Source organism: Castanea sativa, chromosome 12 (assembly GCF_040712315.1).
Source record: "Castanea sativa cultivar Marrone di Chiusa Pesio chromosome 12, ASM4071231v1".
In the NCBI taxonomy this organism is placed as follows: domain Eukaryota; kingdom Viridiplantae; phylum Streptophyta; class Magnoliopsida; order Fagales; family Fagaceae; genus Castanea; species Castanea sativa.
Genome location: NC_134024.1, coordinates 38814724 through 38838456, shown reverse-complemented (window position 1 = coordinate 38838456; position 23733 = coordinate 38814724). Strand labels below are relative to the sequence as shown.

At 35.6% G+C, this 23733-nt stretch overlaps 1 long non-coding RNA gene across 4 annotated transcripts in view; it reads right to left on the bottom strand.

Annotated features, from left to right (window-relative positions):
• Window positions 1–1999: 1999 nt before the first annotated feature.
• LOC142619698 (uncharacterized) overlaps window positions 2000–23733 on the bottom strand; it is a 39036-nt gene continuing 17302 nt past the window's right edge. Inside the window, exon 4 of one of the 4 annotated variants that reach the window (XR_012841539.1) lies at window positions 2000–2313. This is a non-coding gene — a long non-coding RNA (uncharacterized LOC142619698). Of the gene's footprint in view, window positions 2314–9974; window positions 10304–10551; window positions 10738–10785; window positions 10901–23733 lie in introns of those variants that run through there. The other 3 variants (XR_012841536.1, XR_012841537.1, XR_012841538.1) reach the window with 3 other exon arrangements.

Sequence of the window (23733 nt, the reverse complement as noted above, 5' to 3'; positions counted from 1 at the left end):
ACGTGGGCCTGTTTTTAGAGTGGTTATAAGGAATCAAATTGTGGTCCCGCCAAGAAATGTAAACAATATGGACATACTAAGAAATAATGTGATAGACATAATGAAAAATTGTTAAACAAATCAGTAAATTAGAGTTTGAGAAAGATGTAATAAATGAATTAATGGAAATGTTTGACGTTAAACAGAAAGAGATAGACCAAGTACCGAAAGAACTAAAATCAACCAACCCACTCAAAGTCAATAAAAGAAAAAGGAAATAAAAAGCCATAATAATGAAATTGATAGATAATCTACCCAATCACCTAAAAGATAAAAAAGACTATTTACTAAAATTAAAAGATTCTATAGACATACCTATTGCTTATATTAAGTGTAGGAAATATGGACACCACGTTATGCAATGTAGAAAAGGAGAAAAAGATAAGAAGGTAAAGACAAAAATGAAACAAGATGGAACAAACATAAAACCAGTAACTCTACAAGACTTAATGACAGAAGCAAAAATAGTAAAACAAGAAATAAAAGAAGATAATTCCATAGACATAGATGAACAAAATATTGCAGAATTTCACTTCCTTCCTCTCTTGTAATCCTATCTCATGGTGTCCATATTTCCTACACTTAATACAGGCAATAAGTATGTCTATAGAATCTTTCAATTTTATTAAATATTTCTTTATCTTTTAAGTGATTAGGTAGATTGTTTATCAATTTCATTATTATGTCTTTTTTTTTTTTTTTTAATTGACTTTGAGTAGGTTGGTTGATTTTAATTCTTCCCTTTTCGTTACTTGGTTAATCTCTTTTTGCTTAACGTCAAACATTTCCATTAATTCATTTATTATATCTTTCTCAAATTCTAATTTACTGATATGTTTAACAATTTTATTATGTCTATCACATTGTTTCTTAGTATTTTCATATTGTTTACATTTATGACAAATAATATTTCCAGTGTGTCTGTTATTTTTCACATTATCTAATGACTCAGTAGTATTTAAAAATGTTATGTCTCTTTTTCAGTCTATATCTAAAGATGAATTTAAAATTTATATCTTTTTAGTTAATTCTACTAAACTATTATTTTGGGTATCTATCATAGATCTTTCAATTGATTTTAGTCTTTCGTCAATTTTTTCCTTTAAACTATCATTTTTCTTAAGAGCATTATTTGTCCATCCTTTGTTGACTAGTTCTACTAGAATACTCCTTTGTCGACTAGTTCTACTAGAGTACTCATTTGTCTTTCTCTTTCTATATCTCCTTTTATATCTAATTCCTTACGTATAGCTTCTATCTTTACAATGGTGTTGTTTTGTCTTTCAATTTTCTCTATCATCTCTTTTACTATGCCTTTTCTTATCATTCCTTTTTCTTTGTCTTTATCAATTATGTCTAGGTTCTTCTTTTGTGTTGTTTCTATAGCACTAGGATTCTTTCCTTTGTCTTCTATACATGTTGTTCTTTCCATTATTAGATCATCTTTCTTATTATTACTCTTTTGTCTATCTATGTCATCTTCTTCTTGCATTATTTCTATAGGACTACTTTCTTTCTCTACTTCTTTTGTATTATGTGACTATCTTCTTTACTATTTGTTAAAGTTGTTTTTAGTGTATTTACATCATTTCTTTCATCCATTGTCTCTATTAGGCTATCTTTTTTACTATTTTTTATATATGTCATGTTTATAGATATGTCTGTACTTACTAAGTTATTCTTTTGTCTATTATGCCAATTATCTATCATGGTTTTTGCTAAAGATGATCTATGATGAGGTTCAAATTCTTTCCTTTTCTAACTCTGAATCTAAAGCTTTCATTCTTTCTAGGGTATATCTATAAATATATATATGTATATGTATATTTATGTACACATATATTTATATATATATATGTATATTTATAGATATAAATATAAATACACACACACACACACACACATATATATATATTTATTTATATGTGTATTATATTTATATATATACCTCAGGTGCATAAAGAAGAAAACTTTTAGTTGTAGAGAAGAAAACTTTGCTCTTAGGTGCGTAAGGAAGAGAGTGATAGGTTACAAGTGCGTGCACCTATCACCTATTGCTCTCTTCCCTACTAAACACCAATCGCCTTCGCTCTTCTCTACGAAACTGAGAGCTCTCATTTCCTTCTCATTTCTCCTTAAGGAAATCAGGAACGGTGTTTGTTTTCAGACCAGCTAAGTTCCCCCTTCTGCGCTGTCGTCGTTGCCCTTCCCCCTTTATGTTTAGGTGTTTCAGCAGGGTGTTTGTCCTTGGATCTCCTACTTGCCATTGAGGGACTGCAGAAATTCACGAGTAAGGAAATCAGGAATGGTGTTTTGTGAACCTTTAATATATTCAATAGTAAAATCAAGAACACTTAAAATAGCTTGCCATCTGGCAAAAATATGTTTTGAAGCAATGTTTTTGACATCTTTTTCAATAACATATTTAGCACTTTTGCAACCAATTCTTAATAAAAACTTTTGGTTTAACAAATCACTTTGAAATTTTGAAATGCATAGTACTATATATAAAATTTCCCTTATGGCAACTCAAAATGTAATCTACCTACTTCTCACTATTAAGAATTCTCTAGGGCTTCCCTTTAGAACCCTTCTACTCCAGAATTCTTTGTTTTTCAAAGGTTGTAACTCATGACAATTCTCAAGCCTTGCTGCTTATCCTGTTGATTATTGTAATCCCATAACTACTGCTACTACTGCTGTAAGTGTTTTGAATTACTTTCAATAACACTTTTGTTTTCAATATCTTTTAACTATTTTGATATAACTGTTTGGCTAGTTCTACCGCCTTACTTTTAAATACAGTTACTTTGAATTATTCTATTGTTGTGCTTCCCCCTTCTGCGCTATTGTCCTTCCCCCTTTATGGTATCAGAGCTATTATATATCACCATAAGTTAAATTATCATAGTCAATAGAATCATTTTTTCCAATTAATTCTTGTTTTACCTTATGAGAAAAGATAGAAGGCAAACCATCAATAAACCTCTTTCCAATAAGGCTTCGTGGAGTCTTTCCGGAGCATTACTCTGGAAATAAACACATCTTAATACCATCTATAATCAGACATAGTAGGACATCTCAAATTATTCAAGTAATCAGAAATTTGAGATGAAATGTTAGATGGAGTACCAACAAAATGTTTGAGAATAGTGTAAACTAAGGTAATCAATTTTTTCTCAATTAAATCATTGATTTCATTTTTGCAAAATTCAATAGTTTCTGCATTCATTTGAATAGGGCGAGCTTTGGTAGGAATATTCTTTTCATTGAAATCTTTAACATAAGGCAAGTCAACAATATGTTTCTTCCTATGCCAAAAAGCATTAGGAGCATCTGAACAAACATCATTCATCAAGATTTTCTGAAAATTATCAATCTTGGATTGCAATAATTTATCAAACAATTGTTCAACAATTTTCTTATATTTAACTTCTTGTTTAAGGAAGTTGAGATGTTTAACTTTAGCATGTATCAAACTCAAAGCATTATCATTATCAATTTCAAACTTTGAAGTAAATTTGAACTTTACTCTTTGACCAAAAAGATTAGTAGTAATTCCATCATGTTCAACAAAGAAATGATACAAAGTAGCAATAAAAGGAAGTCCAAGTATCACCTTATCAGTCATATTTTCACAAGCACAGAAGGTATCTTAAAGCAAACATTATCATGGCAAACATGAGCATTACCCAATTTATATTTGATCTTCATTTGAGTACCATTAGCAAAAACCAATCTTTCAGTTAATTTTTCAAAATATTTAGAAGGGATCAGACCTTCTTGAATACAATTCACATCAGCAACATAGGAGAATGATTTAGTTCATAAAAAGTGTGATGCGGTAGTCTTTTCTAAGTTTGATATGAAATCTAGGTTTTGACAAATCCAAATTAGTGAAAAAGATAGGTACAAAACTGCTTTAACCACTCCTTTTGGTCATTATGAGTGGAATGTTATGCCCTTTGGTCTCAAAAATGCCCCTAGTGAATTCCAAAATATTATGAATGATATCTTCAATCCCTTCAGTCATTTCACCATTATTACATTGATGATGTCCTGATCTACTCCAAATCTATTGATGAACACTGGAAACATTTGTACTCGTTTCTGGAAACCATAAAAAAAAATGGACTTGTTGTCTCTACCAAGAAAATTAAACTATTCCAAACTAAGATTAGGTTCCTTGGTTATGACATTGGTGAAGGACAAATTCATCCTATTGATAGAGCTATCCAATTTGCTGATAAATTTCCTAATGAGATTACTGACAAAACCCAACTCCAAAGATTTCTTGGGTCTTTAAACTATGTTGTTGATTTTTACAAAGATCTGAGGAAACAATGTAAACCACTTTTTGATTGGTTAATGAAAAAAGTCACTATTCACTATTACTATTCACTGCTTTATTTACCTATATAAGGGGGGTTGTCTCTTATGGCAACTCAGAATATAATCTACCTACTTCTCACTATTAAGAATTCTCTAGGGCTTCCCTTTAGAACCCTTCTACTCCAGAATTCTTTGTTTTTCAAAGGTTGTAACTCATGACAGTTCTCAAGCCTTGTTGCTTATCCTGTTGATTATTGTAATCTCATAACGACTGCTACTACTGCTGTAAGTGTTTTGAATTACTTTCAATAACACTTCTATTTTCAATATCTTTTGACTATTTTGATATGACTGCTTGACTGGTTTGAAGGAAAAATTCTGATTTTGCATCTCATGCAAAACACATAGCGGAAGCAACGAACTAGGATCTATTTCATTCATGATTGATAACGTGCACAATGTAAATTTCAGAATTTAAGAACAAGATAACGTACCTTGGTGTGGAGAAATTCAAAACAAAGATTAGAAACACTTGGGAACACTTTTAATCTTCACTCCAATTCCACTTTACGCCCAAGATGTGTGGTCTCTCAATCAGTTTTTCAAAGGGAAAATGAAAATGTGTCTCACACTCTCTCACATACCGTTTCTTTTTCTTTTCTAATCTCATCTAATAAAAATTCTGTATGTTTCTCCCTTTATAACTAACTGATTATCTAATTGGGTTGGCCTATTGGGCCTTTCCAATTGGGCTTTAGTGTGTGGCTTGGAGTGGGACCAAAAGGGACCAATAAGACACTAGCTCCAATGGGCCTTGGGCTTTTCCGTCAACTCTTAACAAGTCCAAAGTTACCATTAATTATATTTAATACCACTATATAAATATAATTGCACTCTAGGCCTTATTAATAAATTATATCCCAAGACTTTATTAAACACGTAACCCCTTCATAAAATATTCATAGTAACACAAAGTCATAAACGTAGACTGCCACTTTGTAAATTACTACATCTTATCCTTGAGTACCCGGTTTAATTCTTTAAAGTTATTCATTATATATTTATGAAATCCAATTTCATAAATATATACTTTAGTAATTTCTTCCTAAAGTGGTTAGGCCTAACTCTCTGAATAACTGAAACCATTAAACTTATCTCAAGGGAATATTTTATATCTCCATCAAGAGACTATGAATTCCATCTTAAGAATATATGTTCCATCAACACTAAATGTGACTGCCCAACATATTGAGGTTTTGACCGTCACTTCAGGTCTCACTCCTGATATATCAAAGCAACCTACACCTCATGATCAGGTCCATTATTCTCTCAGGATTAAGAGTTCATGCAAATAGAAGTCGCGAGATTTATTATTCATTTGACAGTCGTTAGGAGAATAATAAATCTCACAGCGGTCCTGTTCAATATATTTTAACTCTTAAAACATATCAACATATTAACTAGAAGTTTCCACTTTCATGATCAAGACAAATCATCTTAGTTGACACGTTATAGTCTTCGCAGATGAAATGCCCAATTTCATCACCGACTACGAACTATAAATTCTGAGTTTACAAAGAACTTGTGATTTACATCTTCTGTGACTTTTCACATAAATCACATACAATGCATCTCATGGACTATATGATAATGTCTCATATTCATGTTACCATTATTTTAGATAATAATAAAATAACTTTATCAAACACAATATTAAGTCATACATCATGTCATACATAATATCATACATAGCATCATACAATAGGATTTAAGGGCATAAATCCTAACATGGTTCTACCGCCTTACTTTTAAAAAGTAGTGCTAACTTGAGAATTGTTGCTCTCAACTCCTTTTAGCCTTAAATCAGGTTTTCCAAAATTCTTTTTCAAGAACTCATCAATATCATGATCTCTTTTAATAAAACTTTCAGTTCCAGCAAAGGAATGTCTTCCTTCGTTGATCCTCAAAGGTTTATTTTCACCAAAACAAATTTTTACAATACCATCAACATATTGTTGAATATTAGTAAGATCAAGTTCATCAAAAATAGGTTTAACAAGTGGAGATTCCCATTCCAAAGTCCATTCTTTGGGAAGATTTATATCTTGCCATTGAATCATCTTAGGGACTTGAATCTTAGCATTAGGGGTGGAACATTGAATTAACATGGTTTTACCAGCAGGATCTCTTCCTCTAGCACGAGGAGTTAACTGAGAATCAAGCAATCGGTAGTAAATGCGGTAAATAAGAGTAACAGGCTTACTGCCTTCATCCATATCATAACCAAATGTCAATAGATTCAAAGTTAAGGCTTTAATAATATTAGGATCATCTAAAGTAAGAGCAAAATTAGGATAACAATCAAAGGAAACAAGACCATCATACAGAGAAGCAATAATCATACCAAGAATGTTATCATTAAATCTCTTAAATCTAGCATCACGTAAACACATAAGAATAGAAGCGTTAATACCTTTTCTAGTTAAAGGTTTAACAGTAACTTGAACAATTCCAATATGTAAATATTTAAGTTTCTTAGTCATGAAATCATTAATATTTTTTCTGGAAAACAAACAACATTTTTATAAGATCTAGAGATAGAAAAAGTTTGTTCAACAACTCTAACTCTATACTCAAAGAAAACATTATTTTCAAACTAACTAAGTTCATAAACAGATTTAGTAGAGACCTTAGGGATATTTCATTTTCAGAATTCAGGGTACTCACTTTCTTCTACAGTGTGATCTTCTTCATTTACAATATCAGGAGGACAACCAGTCCTGGAACTAACAGAGGAGTTGGATTTCCACATCCTATCCATAATTATCCTAGTTATAATACTCAATTATCATGTTTTTCTCACAACTGTTGCATTTCGTAACACATACCGTAACCAACCCTATTCCTCTCATGCCCTCACGCTCTCCTAGCTTCACGAGCCTTACTGTTCAAATCTAGGACTTCACTTTACGACTACGTTGGCACCAACGACGGTAAGAAGGGTACACGACAACAAAGTATCACAAGTTCGGGTAGACATAGACAGAACACAAAAAGCACAACAACTCTACTAGCGGCCAAGGAAAGAATAGCTCTGATACCATAAAGAGGGAAGGACGACAGCACAGAAGGGAGAAGCACAATAATAGAATAATTCAAAGTAAATATATTTAAAAGTAAGGCATAGAACCAGCCAAGTAGTTATGTCAAAATAGTTAAAACATATTGAAAACAGAAGTGTTATTGAAAGTAATTCAAAACACTTACAGTAGTAATAGCAGAAGTTATAGGATTACAATAATCAACAGGATAAGCAGCAAGGCTTGAGAACTGCCATGAGTTACAAGGTTTGAAAAGCAAAGAATTCTGGAGTAGAAAGGTTCTAAAGGGAAGCCCTAGAGAATTCTTAATAGTGAGAAGTAGGTAGATTACATTCAGAGTTTCCATAAGGGACAACCTCCCTTATATAGGTAAATAAAGCAGTGAATATTAACAGTGAATAGTGACTTTTTCACTATTCATATCAGGGTCCGTGAGGGACATCAAGAGCTCCAAAAACATTAGGAGCGCGAAATCTGGAAGCTTTATTAGGTGCCGAAAGTAGTTTGGCATGACATGTCAAAAGCAGTATCAGTGGAGACAGCATTAGTGAAAGCAGCAGGTAAAGCAATGGTAAATACTTTAACCTTGGGTGAATATTGTAGCAGATTTGGCCATTGTGCAGGCTAAACAAATAGTGAAATCAGCAAGATTGTGGATCAGCAGTGGACTACCATCACTCAGATGGATCCAGTAGAAGCAGCATCAGATGGATAACCTTCATAAGGATCTCATGAGGGGCAAGGGTTCTTCTTGGTAACCTTGGTGTATGAAGTAGATGGCGTAGTGGCATTGTAGACCAAATGAGCAGGAGAAAGTTGCCTGGGCAGAAGCTTGGGGGTCTTTTCTTTGGTAATATTGTCAATTATCTGTTGAACATGGCCAAAGTTATCCCACCATTTAACATACCAGTATCGAGCAAGAACATCACCTTTCTTGCTATACCGCCATTTTAAAATCCAAGGGATTCTGAACTTTTTAACAAAATGCAAGAGATTAGGGAACTTGGTATTATGAGCCCAAACTTTATTAAGAAGTGTTGTTGCCAACTTGCCTACAGAAATACAAACTTGTATTTTTGAAAGCAAGGCTATGACCAAAGATTTTGATCTCTAGGTCCAATACTTCAAAACTCTTGTTATTGTCACTCCTAACCCTGATCCAGATGATCCTAATGGTTCCTACATGAAAACAAGATGGGAAAAATACTTTGGGAGTAGTCTCAGAGTACATGAAATGAATCATCCTTTTCCTGGCCTTCTGGTCAATAATGAAGATGGTTTAGAAAATGATCCCTTCGGGCTCTCCTAGATGTTTGAATTTGGCTTCATCAGACTCATAAAATTATCGAGTCATGATCAAATCAGCCAATTTCCTAGTATTATACAAAAGGCTGTTCAAAAACCGAAAATCCTTTTGTATCTATTAGATGCTGGAGTACTCTACCAAAATGGAAAAGAAATAATTAGATGAATATCCAACCCTCAAAACATCTTGTTCTCATTAATGGATACACCCACCAGGGACAATGGTATGAAGGTAATACTTATGTTTCCTTCAAAAGACCCTATGCCCTTGCTGAATGCTGGAGAAGTTACTTCAATAATCAGATTTTAGATGTCATCCAAGATCTGTGGAAAGATTACCACTTTGAAGGATGTACAGATAGAATCTATGTTTTTATAAATAAACCTTATGCTTCTGTTGTCAGCCATCTTCAAAGGACAAATCATGATGATCCAAGGATATTTCTCACAAGAGATCCTGTTTATGAACCATTGCTATACTATGAGTTCTGTAATCAGTATGCCACCTACCACGAACATGAGTGTAATGATGATCCTCCCTAAACTATTGCCCCTCATGGGATCCTTATGAAGGTTATCCATCTAATGCTGCTTCTACTGGATCCATCTAAATGATGGTAGTCCACTACTGATCTACAATCCTGCTGATTTCACTATTTGTCTAGCCTACACAACAGCCAAATCTGCTACAATATTCACCCAAGGTTAAAGTATTTACTATTGTTTTATCTGCTGCTTTCACTAATGCTGTCTCCATTGATACTGTTTTTGGCATGTCATGCCAAACTACTTTCGGCACCTAATAAAGCTTCCAAATTTCACACTCCTAATGTTTTTGGCGCTTCTGATGTTCCTCACGGACCCTAATAGTCTACCTCCTATTTTTGCTCATAAGGTAAAAAATGAATTAATTGGTAAAAATGATTCTATTGACTTTGATAATTTAACCTATGGTGATATTTTCAGCACTATTAAGAAAATTAGAATTAATTTGTGCAATGATGAAAAATGGTTAAAACAACAGTTAAAAGATAAAAAGAAAGCTAAATATGAGATAGGTAATTTTTGTGAACAATATGGTTTACCTCCTATTATCCCTTCCAGGCAAAAAGGAAAAAGTAAACATAATAAGGTTTACAAAAATTATTCCCATAAAAAGCATAAAAGATACAAAACCCACTTTGTTAAGCCTAATGAATTTTATGCTAAAAACAAAACTGCTTTTCGAAAACATGATAAACAGAGATCAGGTAAAGGTAAGTGTTTTAACTGTGGCAAATTTGGCCATTTCAGTAAAGACTGTAACCAAAATCCTGGTAAGTTGAAAAACAAGCTGAACATATTGAACATTAATAATAATGATCAAAATGAATTATTTCAGATTCTTGAATCTACTGCTTCAACCGATTCCTTTGAAGAGAATTTTTCCTCCTCATTTGATTCAGATTATCACTCCCGTAGTGATGTTTCTAAATCTCCTAATATTAAACTTGGTTGTAGAGATTCTTGTTGTAATGTGATTAAATCTGTTAAAATGTTAACCAAAAGTAAAGAAAATGATGATTTACTATTAACAATGATAAGTAAAATTGAAGACCCTAATTTACAGAAAGATTATCTTGACAAGTTTTTGAAAAACTTAACAAAAGAAGATAAGGTTAAAAGACCTAATTCTACGATAAGTTTTGAAGAAACTCTGAAAAGATTTAATAAAAATAAATCAAAAGAGATAACTGTCAATGATCTTCAACATGAAATAAAAATTGTTAAATAAGAAATAATTCAATTAAAAAATGATGTTAAAACTATTAAACATGATAATGATCATCTTAAACAAGAATTGTTAATTCTAAAAATTGATAAAACTATGGATAAGCACCAATCTGATGATGATGAGCAAAAGGACGGAGATGAATCTGATCAACCAGCTTCTCCTTCTGGTAATGTTTCTGATCGTACCCTGATTAATTTGATTGATAATCAATTGTCTCTTGTTAAACATATGCTGCCCAAATGGTACACTAAAGTCAAAATTGTTGTTGCTCATGATTATGCTTTTGATGTTGTTGCTATGATTGATTCCGGTGCTGATGTTAATTGTATTCAAGAATGACTGATTCCTTCTAAATATTTTGAAAAATCTACTGAAAGATTAGTTTCTGCTAATGGAACTAAAATGAAAATCAAATATGAATTAAATAATTCTCATATTTGCCATGATAATATTTGCTTCAAAATTTCCTCTATACTTGTTAAAAACATGACTGATAAAGTAATTCTTGGTTTACCTTTTATTGATTCTTTGTATCCTTTTCTTACTGAAGATGATGGGATTACTACTGATCCTTTTGGTAAAAAAGTAAAATTCAAATTTTGTGCAAAGTGTGAAACTCATAATATTAATAAACATCTTAGCTTTATTAAACAACTCTCTACTCATTTGTTGCCAACAATTATTGCCGATTGTCACAATGTCCTGATGAATGATAGATACCCTGATAATATGGATATCTCTCTTGTTGACTACTTGCATGATGAAAAAATCCCTAGTGAAAGGTATATTTTCACCAAAGGATTTCCTAGGATTCCTACGGATGCTAAAACTCAAAAAAGCCTTCTTTGCATTAGCCTTTTGACCAAGTCTTTGCTTTGGTCCAAAATTCTCCGTAGCATGTTATCTTCCTACAATAATATCCTCCAACACTCTTACCACAATATTCTCTAACACAATCATTGTCATCCTAACACTCATTGTCTGGCACAACTAATATATATTACTATTGATCTTTTCAAAAGAATTTTAATAATACTATTTACTCATACTTTTCAAACGAATTTTATTTACTCTTACTTTTCCAAAAAATATTCTATCACACTATTAACTATGGCCAACTGGCTTAACATCCTCTCCCTTACTTGGCAGGACAAAGTAAGATTTAATACTACCACTACTCAGTGGAATATTATGACTTCTTCGGCAGAGAAGAGGGATAAGGGGAAAGCACCTGCACAGGACTTTCCTTAAGACGAAAGGTTCCCAGCGGGATACCCTTTTGTAATGCATGAAGGCGCATCTTCTGGAATAAAATCCAGTAATGTAACATCCCTTCAAGAATTTGTCCCGGCAGAGGTGACATATTCCAGTGGTGATATCATATTAACTTTACAGGAAGTATTGAACACAGACTTGCAATTCCATAATGGAATCTATAGTGAATTACCAGATTCCATTAAATTCATTCTAGACAATCTTCAAGCTGCCCATTCTTCAGACCACCACAAACTATTCAACAAAACCATGAGAGCACTTGAAATTCACCTTGTTAACCTTGCTACCCAAATTGTTGACCCTACTATTGAAAATGCAGCCTTTGCCAACCAGCTTTTTAATTGCCTTGTTTACGCTCAAAACCATCATGATGAATCAAAACTGATTAGTCAACTCTTTGGCAAAGAGGAAATCCATTCAATGGATAGAAAGACTATAATGGGTACTGATTTTGCTAGATTGAATTTAAAAACCCAATCTTTGCTTAAAAGTGCTGTTGCCAACTTGCCTCCAGAAGTACAAACTTGTATTTTTGAAATCAAGGCTATGACTAAATATCTTGATCTTTGGTTAAAATATTTCAAAACCCTTGTCCCAATTGCCCCTACCATTGTTGAACCTGGTGGCCCCAACAGAAGCTACTTGAAAAAGAAATGGGGAAAATACTTTGGGAGCAGTCTTAGAGTTCATGAAAAAACCCATCATTTCCCTGGACTTTTGATTAATTATGAAGATGGTTCTGATGATGATCTTTTTTGGCTTTCTCAAATGTTTGAATTTGGTTTTGTCAGACTCATCAAATTAACGAGTCATGATCAAATTAACCAGTTCCCTAATATTATCCAAAAGGCAGTTGCAGATGTTGCAGCAACCCCTTATGTTTCAATCAGATGTTGGAGTACTTTACCCAAATGGGAATAAAAAATTGGATGAATGTTCAACCTTCCAAGCATCTTGTTCTTATTAATGGATATACTCACCAAGGCCAATGGTATGAAGGAAATGCTTATGTTTCCCATAAACATCCCTATGCTCTTGCTGAATGTTGGAGAAGTTATTTTAATAATCGAATTCTTGATGTCTCTGAAGATTATGGAAAGACTACCATTTCTTTAGTTGTACAGATAGAATTTCTGTTTTTGTTAACAAATCGTATGCTTCTGCGGTCCAGGATTTACAATGGGAAGAACATGATGACCCAAGAATACTTCTCACAAGAGATCCTGTTCATGAACCATTAATGTATTGTGGTTTCTGTAACCAATATTCAACTTATCATGAACATGAATGCAATGATGATCCCCCATGGGATCCCTCTCCAGATGACCCTTATGCTGGTTACCCGTCTGATGCAACTTCTACCTAAAAAGCATAGTGATCCCAACACAAGATTTTCTTATTGGATATTTATTGTTGGAAATGCTTTCCTGACAACAATGATCCCTTGTTGACTATATTGGCTCCATCACCCTTCCATTGTTAACTATTTCAAGATATAGGCTTTTCGAAAAGATAAAGCTATTTTGATGATATTTTAGGCGCAACATGCCAAACTACTTTCGGTCTCAAAAGCTTATCTGATTCTTTCCAGATATTGCGCTCCTATTACTCTCACGGGTCTTGATGTGAATAGTAAAATGTCACTATTTACTTTGTACTATTTACTTCTTTATTCACTTATATAAGGGGGTTATCCCTTATTGTAAAACTCAGAATCTTTTTCTAGGATTTCCCTTAGAACTCTCTCTAGGACCTCTTTAGATCAAGATATCTCACTGATTACACAAAGCTTGTAACTAGGAACCAGGACTAGCTTTCAAGCTTTGTACTATTTACCCAACCTGTTGATCACTGTAATCTTGTTACTACTACTACTATAAGTATTTTGATGTATATTCAATAAACAACTGTTGTTTTCAATACTTTGACTTATTTTGATATAACAACTATTTGGCTGGTTCTACCACCTTATTTTCAATTATCATTTACTTTGAATTATTCCATATATCTACTATCTGTTGTGCTTCCGCCTTCTGCGCTGTTATCCTTCCCCCTTTTTAAACTCAATCTAGCAAAATCAGTACCCATTATAGTCTTTCTATCCATTGAATGGATTTCCTCTTTGCCAAAGAGTTGACTAATCAGGTTTAATTCATCATGATGGTTTTGAGCGTAAACAAGGCAATTAAAAAGCTAGTCGGCAAAGGCTGCATTTTCAATAGTAGGGTCAACAATTTGGGTAGCAAGGTTAACAAGGTGAATTTCAAGTGCTCTCATGGTTTTGTTGAATAGTTTGTGGTGGTCTGAAGAATGGGCAGCTTGAAGATTGTGTAGAATGAATTTAATGGAATCTAGTAATTCACTATAGATTCCATTATGGAATTGCAAGTCTGTGTTCAATACTTCCTGTAAAGTTAATATGATATCACCACTGGAATATGTCACCTCTGCCGGGACAAATTCTTGAAGGGATGTTGCATTACTGGATTTTACTCCAGAAGATGCGCCTTCATGCATTACAAAAGGGTATCCCGCTGGGAACCTTTCGTCTTGAGGAAAGTCCTGTGCAGGTGCTTTCCCCTTGTTCCTCTTCTCTGCCGAAGAAGTCATAATATTCCACTTAGTAGTGGTAGTATTAAATCTTACTTTGTCCTGCCAAGTAAGAGAGAGGATGTTAAGTCAGTTGGCCATAGTTAATAGTGTGATAGAATATTTTTTGGAAAAGTAAGAGTAACTACAATTCGTTTCAAAAGTATGAGTAAATAGTATTATTAAAATTCTTTTGAAAAGATCAATAGTAATATATATTAGTTGTACCGGACAATGAGTGTTAGGATGACAATGATTGTGTTGGAGAATATTGTGGTAAGAGTGTTGGAGAATATTATTGTAGGAAGATAACATGCTACGAAGAATTTTGGACCAAAGCAAAGACTTGGTCAAAAGGCTAATGCAAAGAAGACTTTTTTGAGTTTTAGCATCCGTAGGAATCATAGGAAATCCTTTGGTGAAGATATACCTTTCACTAGGGATTTTGTCATCATGCAAGTAGTCAACAAGAGAGATATCCATATTATCAGGGTATCTATCATTCATCAGGACACTGTGACAATCAGCAATAATTGTTGGCAACAAATGAGTAGAAAGTTGTTTAATAAAGCTAAGATGTTTATTAATATTATGAGTTTCACACTTTGCACAAAATTTGAATTTTACTTTTTTACCAAAAGGATCAGTAGTAATCCCATCATCTTCAGTAAGAAAATGATACAAAGAATCAATAAAAGGTAAACCAAGAATTACTTTATCAGTCATGTTTTTAACAAGTATAGAGGGAATTTTGAAGCAAACATTATCATGGCAAATATGAGCATTATTTAATTCATATTTGAATATATATATATATATATATATATATATATATATATCCTAGGAGGCCGGCTGAGTGTAGGCCGGCTGAGTGTACACAGTATGGCTTACCCTCAATTAAACCTTCCAAGAGGAAATCCAAGCACAAAGGAAAGGAATCCTTTGAGAAATCCTATAGGAAGAAAGCAACCAAGTATTATAGAAAACAGAAGTACAAGACTGATGATTTCTATAAGAAAGGAAAATCCAAGGAACCCATTCCACAAGCATCAGGCAAATGCTACAACTGTGGAAAGAAAGGTCATTTCAAGAGCGAGTGTAGAGCTAAGGCCAAATCCCTTATCAATACCCTCATTAGTGACCAACCCAGCAAAAATGAGATCTTCAAGTTACTAGAACTTGACCGCTCAGATAGCGAGTCATTCAGCAGTGCTAGTGACAGTGAGCTTAGGCAGATATACAGGTCATCCCCAGATTCCTCTAGTACCAGTACCTCTAGTGGCCCGGATGAACCCACACCATGCAAAGATGGTTGTTGTAGGAACAAAACCATCAATGTATTAAACAGGCAAGAAGAACTTCTTTTAGACCTCATAGAGGCTATAGAAGATCCTGTCATCAAAGCTCAAAAGCTTACCCTTTTCCATCAGACCTTAGTAAAGGAAACCAGCAAGCCTGCCCTTAAGATCCAGCAGCCCAAGGTAGATTTAGAGCAAATCTATAATATGTTTACCCAGTCCAAGAAGGAAGTTACAGTCAACGACCTTCAGAGAGAAATTAAGGAAACCAAATCAGAAGTTAGAACCCTAAAACAAGAATTAACCATTCTCAGGGTTGATTATGATCTTCTCAATCGAAGAATCCAACTTTTGAAAAACACTTCTCATCAAAGCAATGAGGAAGGACCCTCAGATGATGAAGTTGATCAAACAGTTAACCCTACAGCTGACCTTATCCAGGAACCCAGCAAAGATTTGTTCCTAGACACCATCAGTAGGATTAACTTCCATAAATGGCATTCCAAAGTCAAGATTGTCATCAGCAAAGATTTTGAATTTAAGGTCATAGCCTTAATAGATTCAGGTGCTGATCTTAACTGCATTCAAGAAGGAATCATTCCCTCCAAGTATTTTAAGAAGTCCAAGGAGAGATTGACATCCGCAAGTGGCGGAAGAATGCAAATTGATTTTAATATCCCACAAGCTGAGGTTTGCCAAGGCGGCATATCCTTTATGACAAAATTTGTCCTTGTCAAAAACATGACAAATAGAGTCATCCTAGGGAACCCTTTCTTGTGTTTGTTATATCCCTTCATCACAGATAATGAAGGTATCACAGCCCATCCCTTTGGTCAGTCAGTCAAATTTGAGTTCATGAGAAGCCCCGAACCTTATGAAGTCAGCTCCCTCCAGAAAGCTTCTATATCAAAAACTCTCAGTACTATCACCATCCTTCCATCATCCCATAATCAAGCCCAGCATCTTGATTCAGCCAAAACAATTGATGATTCTTTTGACTCCAATCAATTGTCATCATGCATTCATCATGAAAATATTTGTATCTCTGCATCCATCAGTTTTAAAAGAAAAAGGTTTTTTAACAATTATTTGAAAATCTCAAATGATCCAAACTTCTCTTCGTAGGATAAAGAGAAAGCAATATTTAATACCACTAGTAAGTAGACAATGACTTCTTCAGCAGAGAAGAAGGGCAAGGGGAAAGTACCCACAAGGGACTATCCTCAAGACAAAAGACTACCAGCGGGACAGTCTTTTGTAAAGCATGAAGGCGCATCCTCTACCAGCCATGGAGGATCAACATCCCTACAGGAACTTGTCACTCCAACAGTGACATATTCCAATGGTGATATGGCTATTGTTTTACAGGAAGTTTTATCCAGGGCTTTGCAGTTCAATAGTGGAACATACACAGACTTACCCTACTCCATTAAATGTCTCTTTGATAACCTTCACTTTGCCTACACCAGAAAAAACCAAGACCTTTTTCAAAAAACCCTCAGAGCATTAGAAATTCACCTAGTTAACCTTGAGGCTATAAATGAAGTCTTAACTAGTCAACTCTCTGGCAAAGAGGATATCCATTCAATGGATAAAATGACTATCATGGACACCCACTATACCAAGTTCAGTCTTAAGACTCGAACTACCCTGAGAAGTGCTACCGCCAACTTGCCTTCAGATTTACAAACTCGTATTCTGAGAAGCAAGGCTATGAACGAAAGTATGAATCTTTGGTACGAGCATTTCAAAATGCTAGTCACAACCACTATTCCTAATCCAGATGATTCGGATGATATGGATAACATCCTAGTGCAAGCCGCATGGGAAGAGTACTTTGGAAGCAGCTCTAGAGTATATGAAAACAGACATTCCTTTTCGGGACTTTTGGTCAATTATGAAGATGGAACAGATGAAGATGAAAGAGATCCTGCTTGGCTCTCACAAATGTTTGAATAAGGTTTCATCAGACTTATCAAGCTAACAAGTCATGACCAAATCAGCCAACTACCCCAGATCATCCAAAATGCTGTTAAGCAGATCAACAGCCTTTTTGTTTCTATCAGATGTTGGAGTACTTTACCAAATTGGGATAGAGAAAATTGGATGGAAGTTCATCCCTCAAAGCATCTCGTCCTCACCAATGGTTTTACTTATCAGGGCCCATGGTATGAAGGAGACACATATATTTCATACAAATACCCTAAGGCTCTAGCAGAACGCTGGAGGAATTACTTCAACAACCAAATTATTGATATCAGCCAGGAGCTATGGAAAGATTACCATTTTTTAGGCTCTACAGACAGGATCTATGTTTTTGGAAGAAGATCATATGACTCTGCTATTAGGAATCTTAAAATGCTTGGTCCTGATAGTCCAAGAGAGTTTCTTACAGGAAAAAAGCCTGTCCATGAACCACTTCTCTACTGTGGACTCTGCAACACCTATACCAGATATCACGAGCACGATTGCGATAACGATTCCCCATGGGATCCTTATGATGGATATCCATCAGATGCTCCTGATACTGACTAAAGCATCCTGTCCTAGCAACTCAGGATAAGATAGCAATCCGGTTACTATTCAAAATCAGCACCAGCTACTGATATGAACAGTACCTGCATCATGAACAGCATCCGCACCCAGCAGATTCCCCAACAGGTTACTATTTCAACAGTAACCAAATCCGGAAAAGCAAGGGGACAAAGCACTATTCATGAATAGTGAAAGTTTTACTGTTCACAAACTCAATCATCTAGAGTTCCTATTGCTTTCGGTGGAAATAGCTTTCACCTCAGTAAAAGCAATTTACTCTCTGTAATTTCAGCAATCTCCAGCCAGCATCCAAGGCTCCCTCCAGCCTATATAAGGAAGCCATTTCTCCATTCTGAGGCAGGTCCAATTTTAGGAGCAACTTTAGCAACTCCAAAATTCCCTCCTCTTCCAGCCAAGAGTTTATCTTTCTCAGCTTTGCCTCCTCTTTACAACCCTTAGCATTGTAATCAGATGGCACTATCATATTTTTTTAATTGCAATATCATGGCCTCAGCCGGCCTTTATCTGTATTTTCCGCACATGGCCACAACCAGCCAAATGCTAGTCACAACCACTATTCCTAATCCAGATGATTCGGATGATATGGATAACATCCTAGTGCAAGCCGCGTGGGAAGAGTACTTTAGAAGCAGCTCCAGAGTATATGAAAACAGACATCTCTATCACAAGTTCATCATCACAGGATTTGTCAGTTGCCATGATTGGGGACAACATCCTTCTGAATTAAGGATCCTCAAAAATTACAGATCCCCCTCCGGCTCAGCACTTTATTACAGCTACTATGATTATATGGATGCCTTTGAGAAAGTTCTCTTCATCCAGAACCAAAATTTCAACCACTCATGGTTCATGATGTTTAGCAGAGAATTCGTGGGAAAGCTCCCATCTTGGTTCCTAAGGTGGTGGGAGATGTTCGGTTCAGTCCCTCAGATTTTTCCAGATCCTTTACAGGACGCTTTGAGGTACTTTGATTCAAGGTATAAGACTTCGAATCACCGTTCCCAATTTCCAGTAATCCTGCTTTTCTCCCAAAGATACAGAATCCACTGGATCAGCAAATGGGAGTACAAGATCAATACCAATCTCTTAGATAGGGAATTTTTAGTAAAATGGTGGGACGGACTAAGGATTGAACAAATCATCAACCAAGTCTATAGAGACTATCCTCAGCCAATCCAGCAGCCTATCGCTCACAGAACAAGGTCTCAATCTAGCCTAGATTCTGTTCAGATCACCGGAAAATCTAGCAAAGAACCATAGAAAGCTTACCCTTTCCACAAAGCTCAAAAGCAATACTTGATGGAGAGGCAGGGTTATCCTGTCTAGGGCTTTTTGCTTGGGGTAATGGGATAATTTGGCTAGGAGTGATTGGTACGGGCTTGCTTGTGTTCTGTGCTTGGCTAGAACTTACAAGGTTTTGCTGTTTAGTCAATTTTGGGGGCTATGGTTGTTTACGGGTTTCTTCCCGGACATCTTGGCTATGACTCTGCAAAAATTCACGGGTTAGGAAATCAGGGATGCTGTTCTGGCTTCCTTCAATGAATTCTAAATCAAAGTCAAAAACTGAAAGGATGGCTTGCCATCGTGCAAAAATCTGTTTTGATGCGATGTTTTGAACATCTTTTTCTAAAACATGTTTTGCGGATTTACAATCAATCCTGATTAAAAACTTTTGATTTAAAAGATCACTTTGAAACTTTGAAATGCATAGTACTATAGATAGTATTTCTTTCTTAATAGTACTATAATTAATCTGAGTGGGAGTCCATATTCCCGAATGGAAACAGACTATCTATTCAGGAGAATTTGGACTAGCACGTTGGAGGAGGATGCCACCATAACCTATGTTTGATGCATCGGTCTGGACAATCATGAAAGAATTGTCAGCAGGAATTCCTAAACAAGGAAGGGTTTTAACATATTGTTTGATATGCTGGACCACTGTAGTATGGGTTGGAGTCCAGGGGGATGGATTGGTTCGAAGTCTATCAAAAAGGAGCTTGCATTGCTGTCTGGGATTTTGATAGAAATCTGAGATGTAGTTGAGAGAACCTAGAAATCTCTAGAGCTGGGTTTTATCTAGGATTTCATCTGGAAACTTATCTGCAAACTGGATAGCTCTATCTATGGGTTTGATTACACCATGGTGAATATCAAATCCTAAGAAGCGAACTCTAGTTTGGAAAATTTTGATCTTGCGGGCTGAAACAACAAGACCATTGAGCTTGATGGTATGGAGGAATGCTCTTAAGTGCTTCTGATGTTGTTCCAAAGATTCTGAAAAAATGAGTACATCATCGATGTACACAATGGCATGACTAGAGAATGGATTAAAAATCTCATTCATGATATTTTGGAATTCAACTAATAAACTTAAACTTGATGGTTTGGCCAAAGGGTTGGGTAGTGATTCCTTTACTATCCACTATGAAAGGGCAAAGGATGCAAAGGAAGGGATTTCCTGAGATGACTTTGTTTGTCATATTTTTGACAAGAACAAATGTGGTTTTGAAACACGTGTTATCTTGGCAAACATGGGCTTTAGGAAGTTTGAATTCAATCTGCATTTTTCCACCACTTGCAGATGTCAATCATTCCCTAGACTTTTTAAAGTATTTGGAGGGAATGATTCCTTCTTGAATGCAGTTGAGATCAGCACCTGAATCAATTAAGGCTATGACCTTGAATTCAAAATCTTTGCTAATGACAATCCTGACTTTGGAATGCCATTTATGGAAGTTAATCCTGGTGATAGCATCTAAAAACAATTCTTTGCTAGGTTCATAGATGAGATCAGCTATAGGGTCAACAGTTTGGCTAACTTCATTATCTGAGGGATCTTTCTTGTTGCTTTGATAAGAAGTGTTTTCCAAGGGTTGAGTTTCCTGGAGGGCTTTAAGACTTTGCTTTAAGGTCCTAATTTCACACCCAGTTTCCTTGGTTTCTCTTTGAAGGTCATTGATCTTAACTTCCTTCTTGGACAGGACAAACCTATTGTGGGATTGGTCCAAATCTATCTTGGGTTGATGGTTACTGGGTTCAGGTTTACTTGGTTCCTGTACCGAAGGCTGTTGGCTAGGCTCTTGAGGCTTGACAAAGGGGTCACCTATTTTTAGGAGAGAGGTTTTGGTGCTACAATTTTTCTTGATGGAGAGGTAGGGTTATCTTGATACCAAAAGGGGGGTAAGTTACAGATAAAGGCCGGTTGTGGCCATGTGTGGAAAATACAGATAAAGGCCGGCTGAGGCCATGATATTACAAATAAAAAAATATGATAGTGCCATCTGATTACAATGCTAAGGGTTGTAAAGAGGAGGCAAAGCTGAGAAAGATAAACTCTTGGCTGGAAGAGGAGGGAATTTTGGAGTTGCTGAAGTTGCTCCTAAAATTGGACCTGCATCAGAATGGAGAAATGGCTTCCTTATACAGGCTGGAGGGAGCCTTGGATGCTGGTTGGAGATTGCTGAAATTACGGAGAGTAAATTGCTTTTACTGAGGTGAAAGCTGTTTCCACCGAAAGCAATAGGAACTCTGGATGATTGAGTCTGTGAACAGTAAAACTTTCACTATTCATGAATAGTGCTTTGTCCCCTTGCTTTTCCAGATTTGGTTACTGTTGAAATAGTAACCTGTCGGGGAATCTGCTGGGTGCGGATGCTGTTTATGATGCGGGTACTATTCATATCAGTAGCTGGTACTGATTTTGAATAGTAACCGGATTGCTATCTTATCCTGAATTGCTGGGACAGGATGCTTTAGTCAGTATCAGAAGCATCTGATGGATATCCATCATAAGGATCCCATGGGGAATCGTTATCGCAATCGTGCTCGTGATATCTGGCATAGGTGTTGCAGAGTCCACAGTAGAAAAGTGGTTCATGGACAGGCTTTTTTCCTGTAAGAAACTCTCTTGGACTATCAGGACCAAGCTTTTTAAGATTCCTAATAGCAAAGTCATATGGTCTTCTTCCAAAAACATAGATCCTGTCTGTAGAGCCTATAAGATGGTAATCTTTCCATAGCTCCTGGCTGATATCAATAATTTGGTTGTTGAAGTAATTCCTCCAGCGTTCTGCTAGAGCCTTAGGGTATTTGTATGAAATGTATGTGTCTCCTTCATACCATGGGCCCTGATAAGTAAAACCATTGATGAGGACGAGATGCTTTGAGGGATGAACTTCCATCCAATTTTCTCTATCCCAATTTGGTAAAGTACTCCAACATCTGATAGAAACAAAAGGGTTGTTGATCTGCTTAACAGCATTTTGGATGATCTGGGGTAGTTGGCTGATTTGGTCATGACTTGTTAGCTTGATAAGTCTGATGAAACCTTATTCAAACATTTGTGAGAGCCAAGCAGGATCTCTTTCATCTTCATCTGTTCCATCTTCATAATTGACCAAAAATCCCGAAAAGGGATGTCTGTTTTCATATACTCTAGAGCTGCTTCCAAAGTACTCTTCCCATGCGGCTTGCACTAGGATGTTATCCATATCATCTGAATCATCTGGATTAGGAATAGTGGTTGTGACTAGCATTTTGAAATGCTCGTACCAAAGATTCATACTTTCGTTCATAGCCTTGCTTCTCAGAATACGAGTTTGTAAATCTGAAGGCAAGTTGGCGGTAGCACTTCTCAGGGTAGTTCGAGTCTTAAGACTGAACTTGGTATAGTCAGTGCCCATGATAGTCATTTTATCCATTGAATGGATATCCTCTTTGCCAGAGAGTTGACTAGTTAAGACTTCATTTATAGCCTCAAGGTTAACTAGGTGAATTTCTAATGCTCTGAAGGTTTTTTGAAAAAGGTCTTGGTTTTTTCTGGTGTAGGCAAAGTGAAGGTTATCAAGGAGACATTTAATGGAGTAGGGTAAGTCTGTGTATGTTCCACTATTGAACTGCAAAGCCCTGGATAAAACTTCCTGTAAAACAATAGCCATATCACCATTGGAATATGTCACTGTTGGAGTGACAAGTTCCTGAAGGGATGTTGATCCTCCATGGCTGGTAGAGGATGCGCCTTCATGCTTTACAAAAGACTGTCCCGCTGGTAGTCTTTTGTCTTGAGGATAGTCCATTGTGGGTACTTTCCCCTTGCCCTTCTTCTCTGCTGAAGAAGTCATTGTCCACTTACTAGTGGTATTAAATATTGCTTTCTCTTTATCCTGCGAAGAGAAGTTTGGATCATTTGAGATTTTCAAATAATTGTTAAAAAACCTTTTTCTTTTAAAACTGATGGATGCAGAGATACAAATATTTTCATGATGAATGCATGATGACAATTGATTGGAGTCAAAAGAATCATCAATTTTTTTGGCTGAATCAAGATGCTGGGCTTGATTATGGGATGATGGAAGGATGGTGATAGTACTAATATCATGGCCTCAGCCGGCCTTTATCTGTATTTTCCGCACATGGCCACAATCGGCCTTTATCTGTAACTTACCCCCCCTTTTGGTATCAG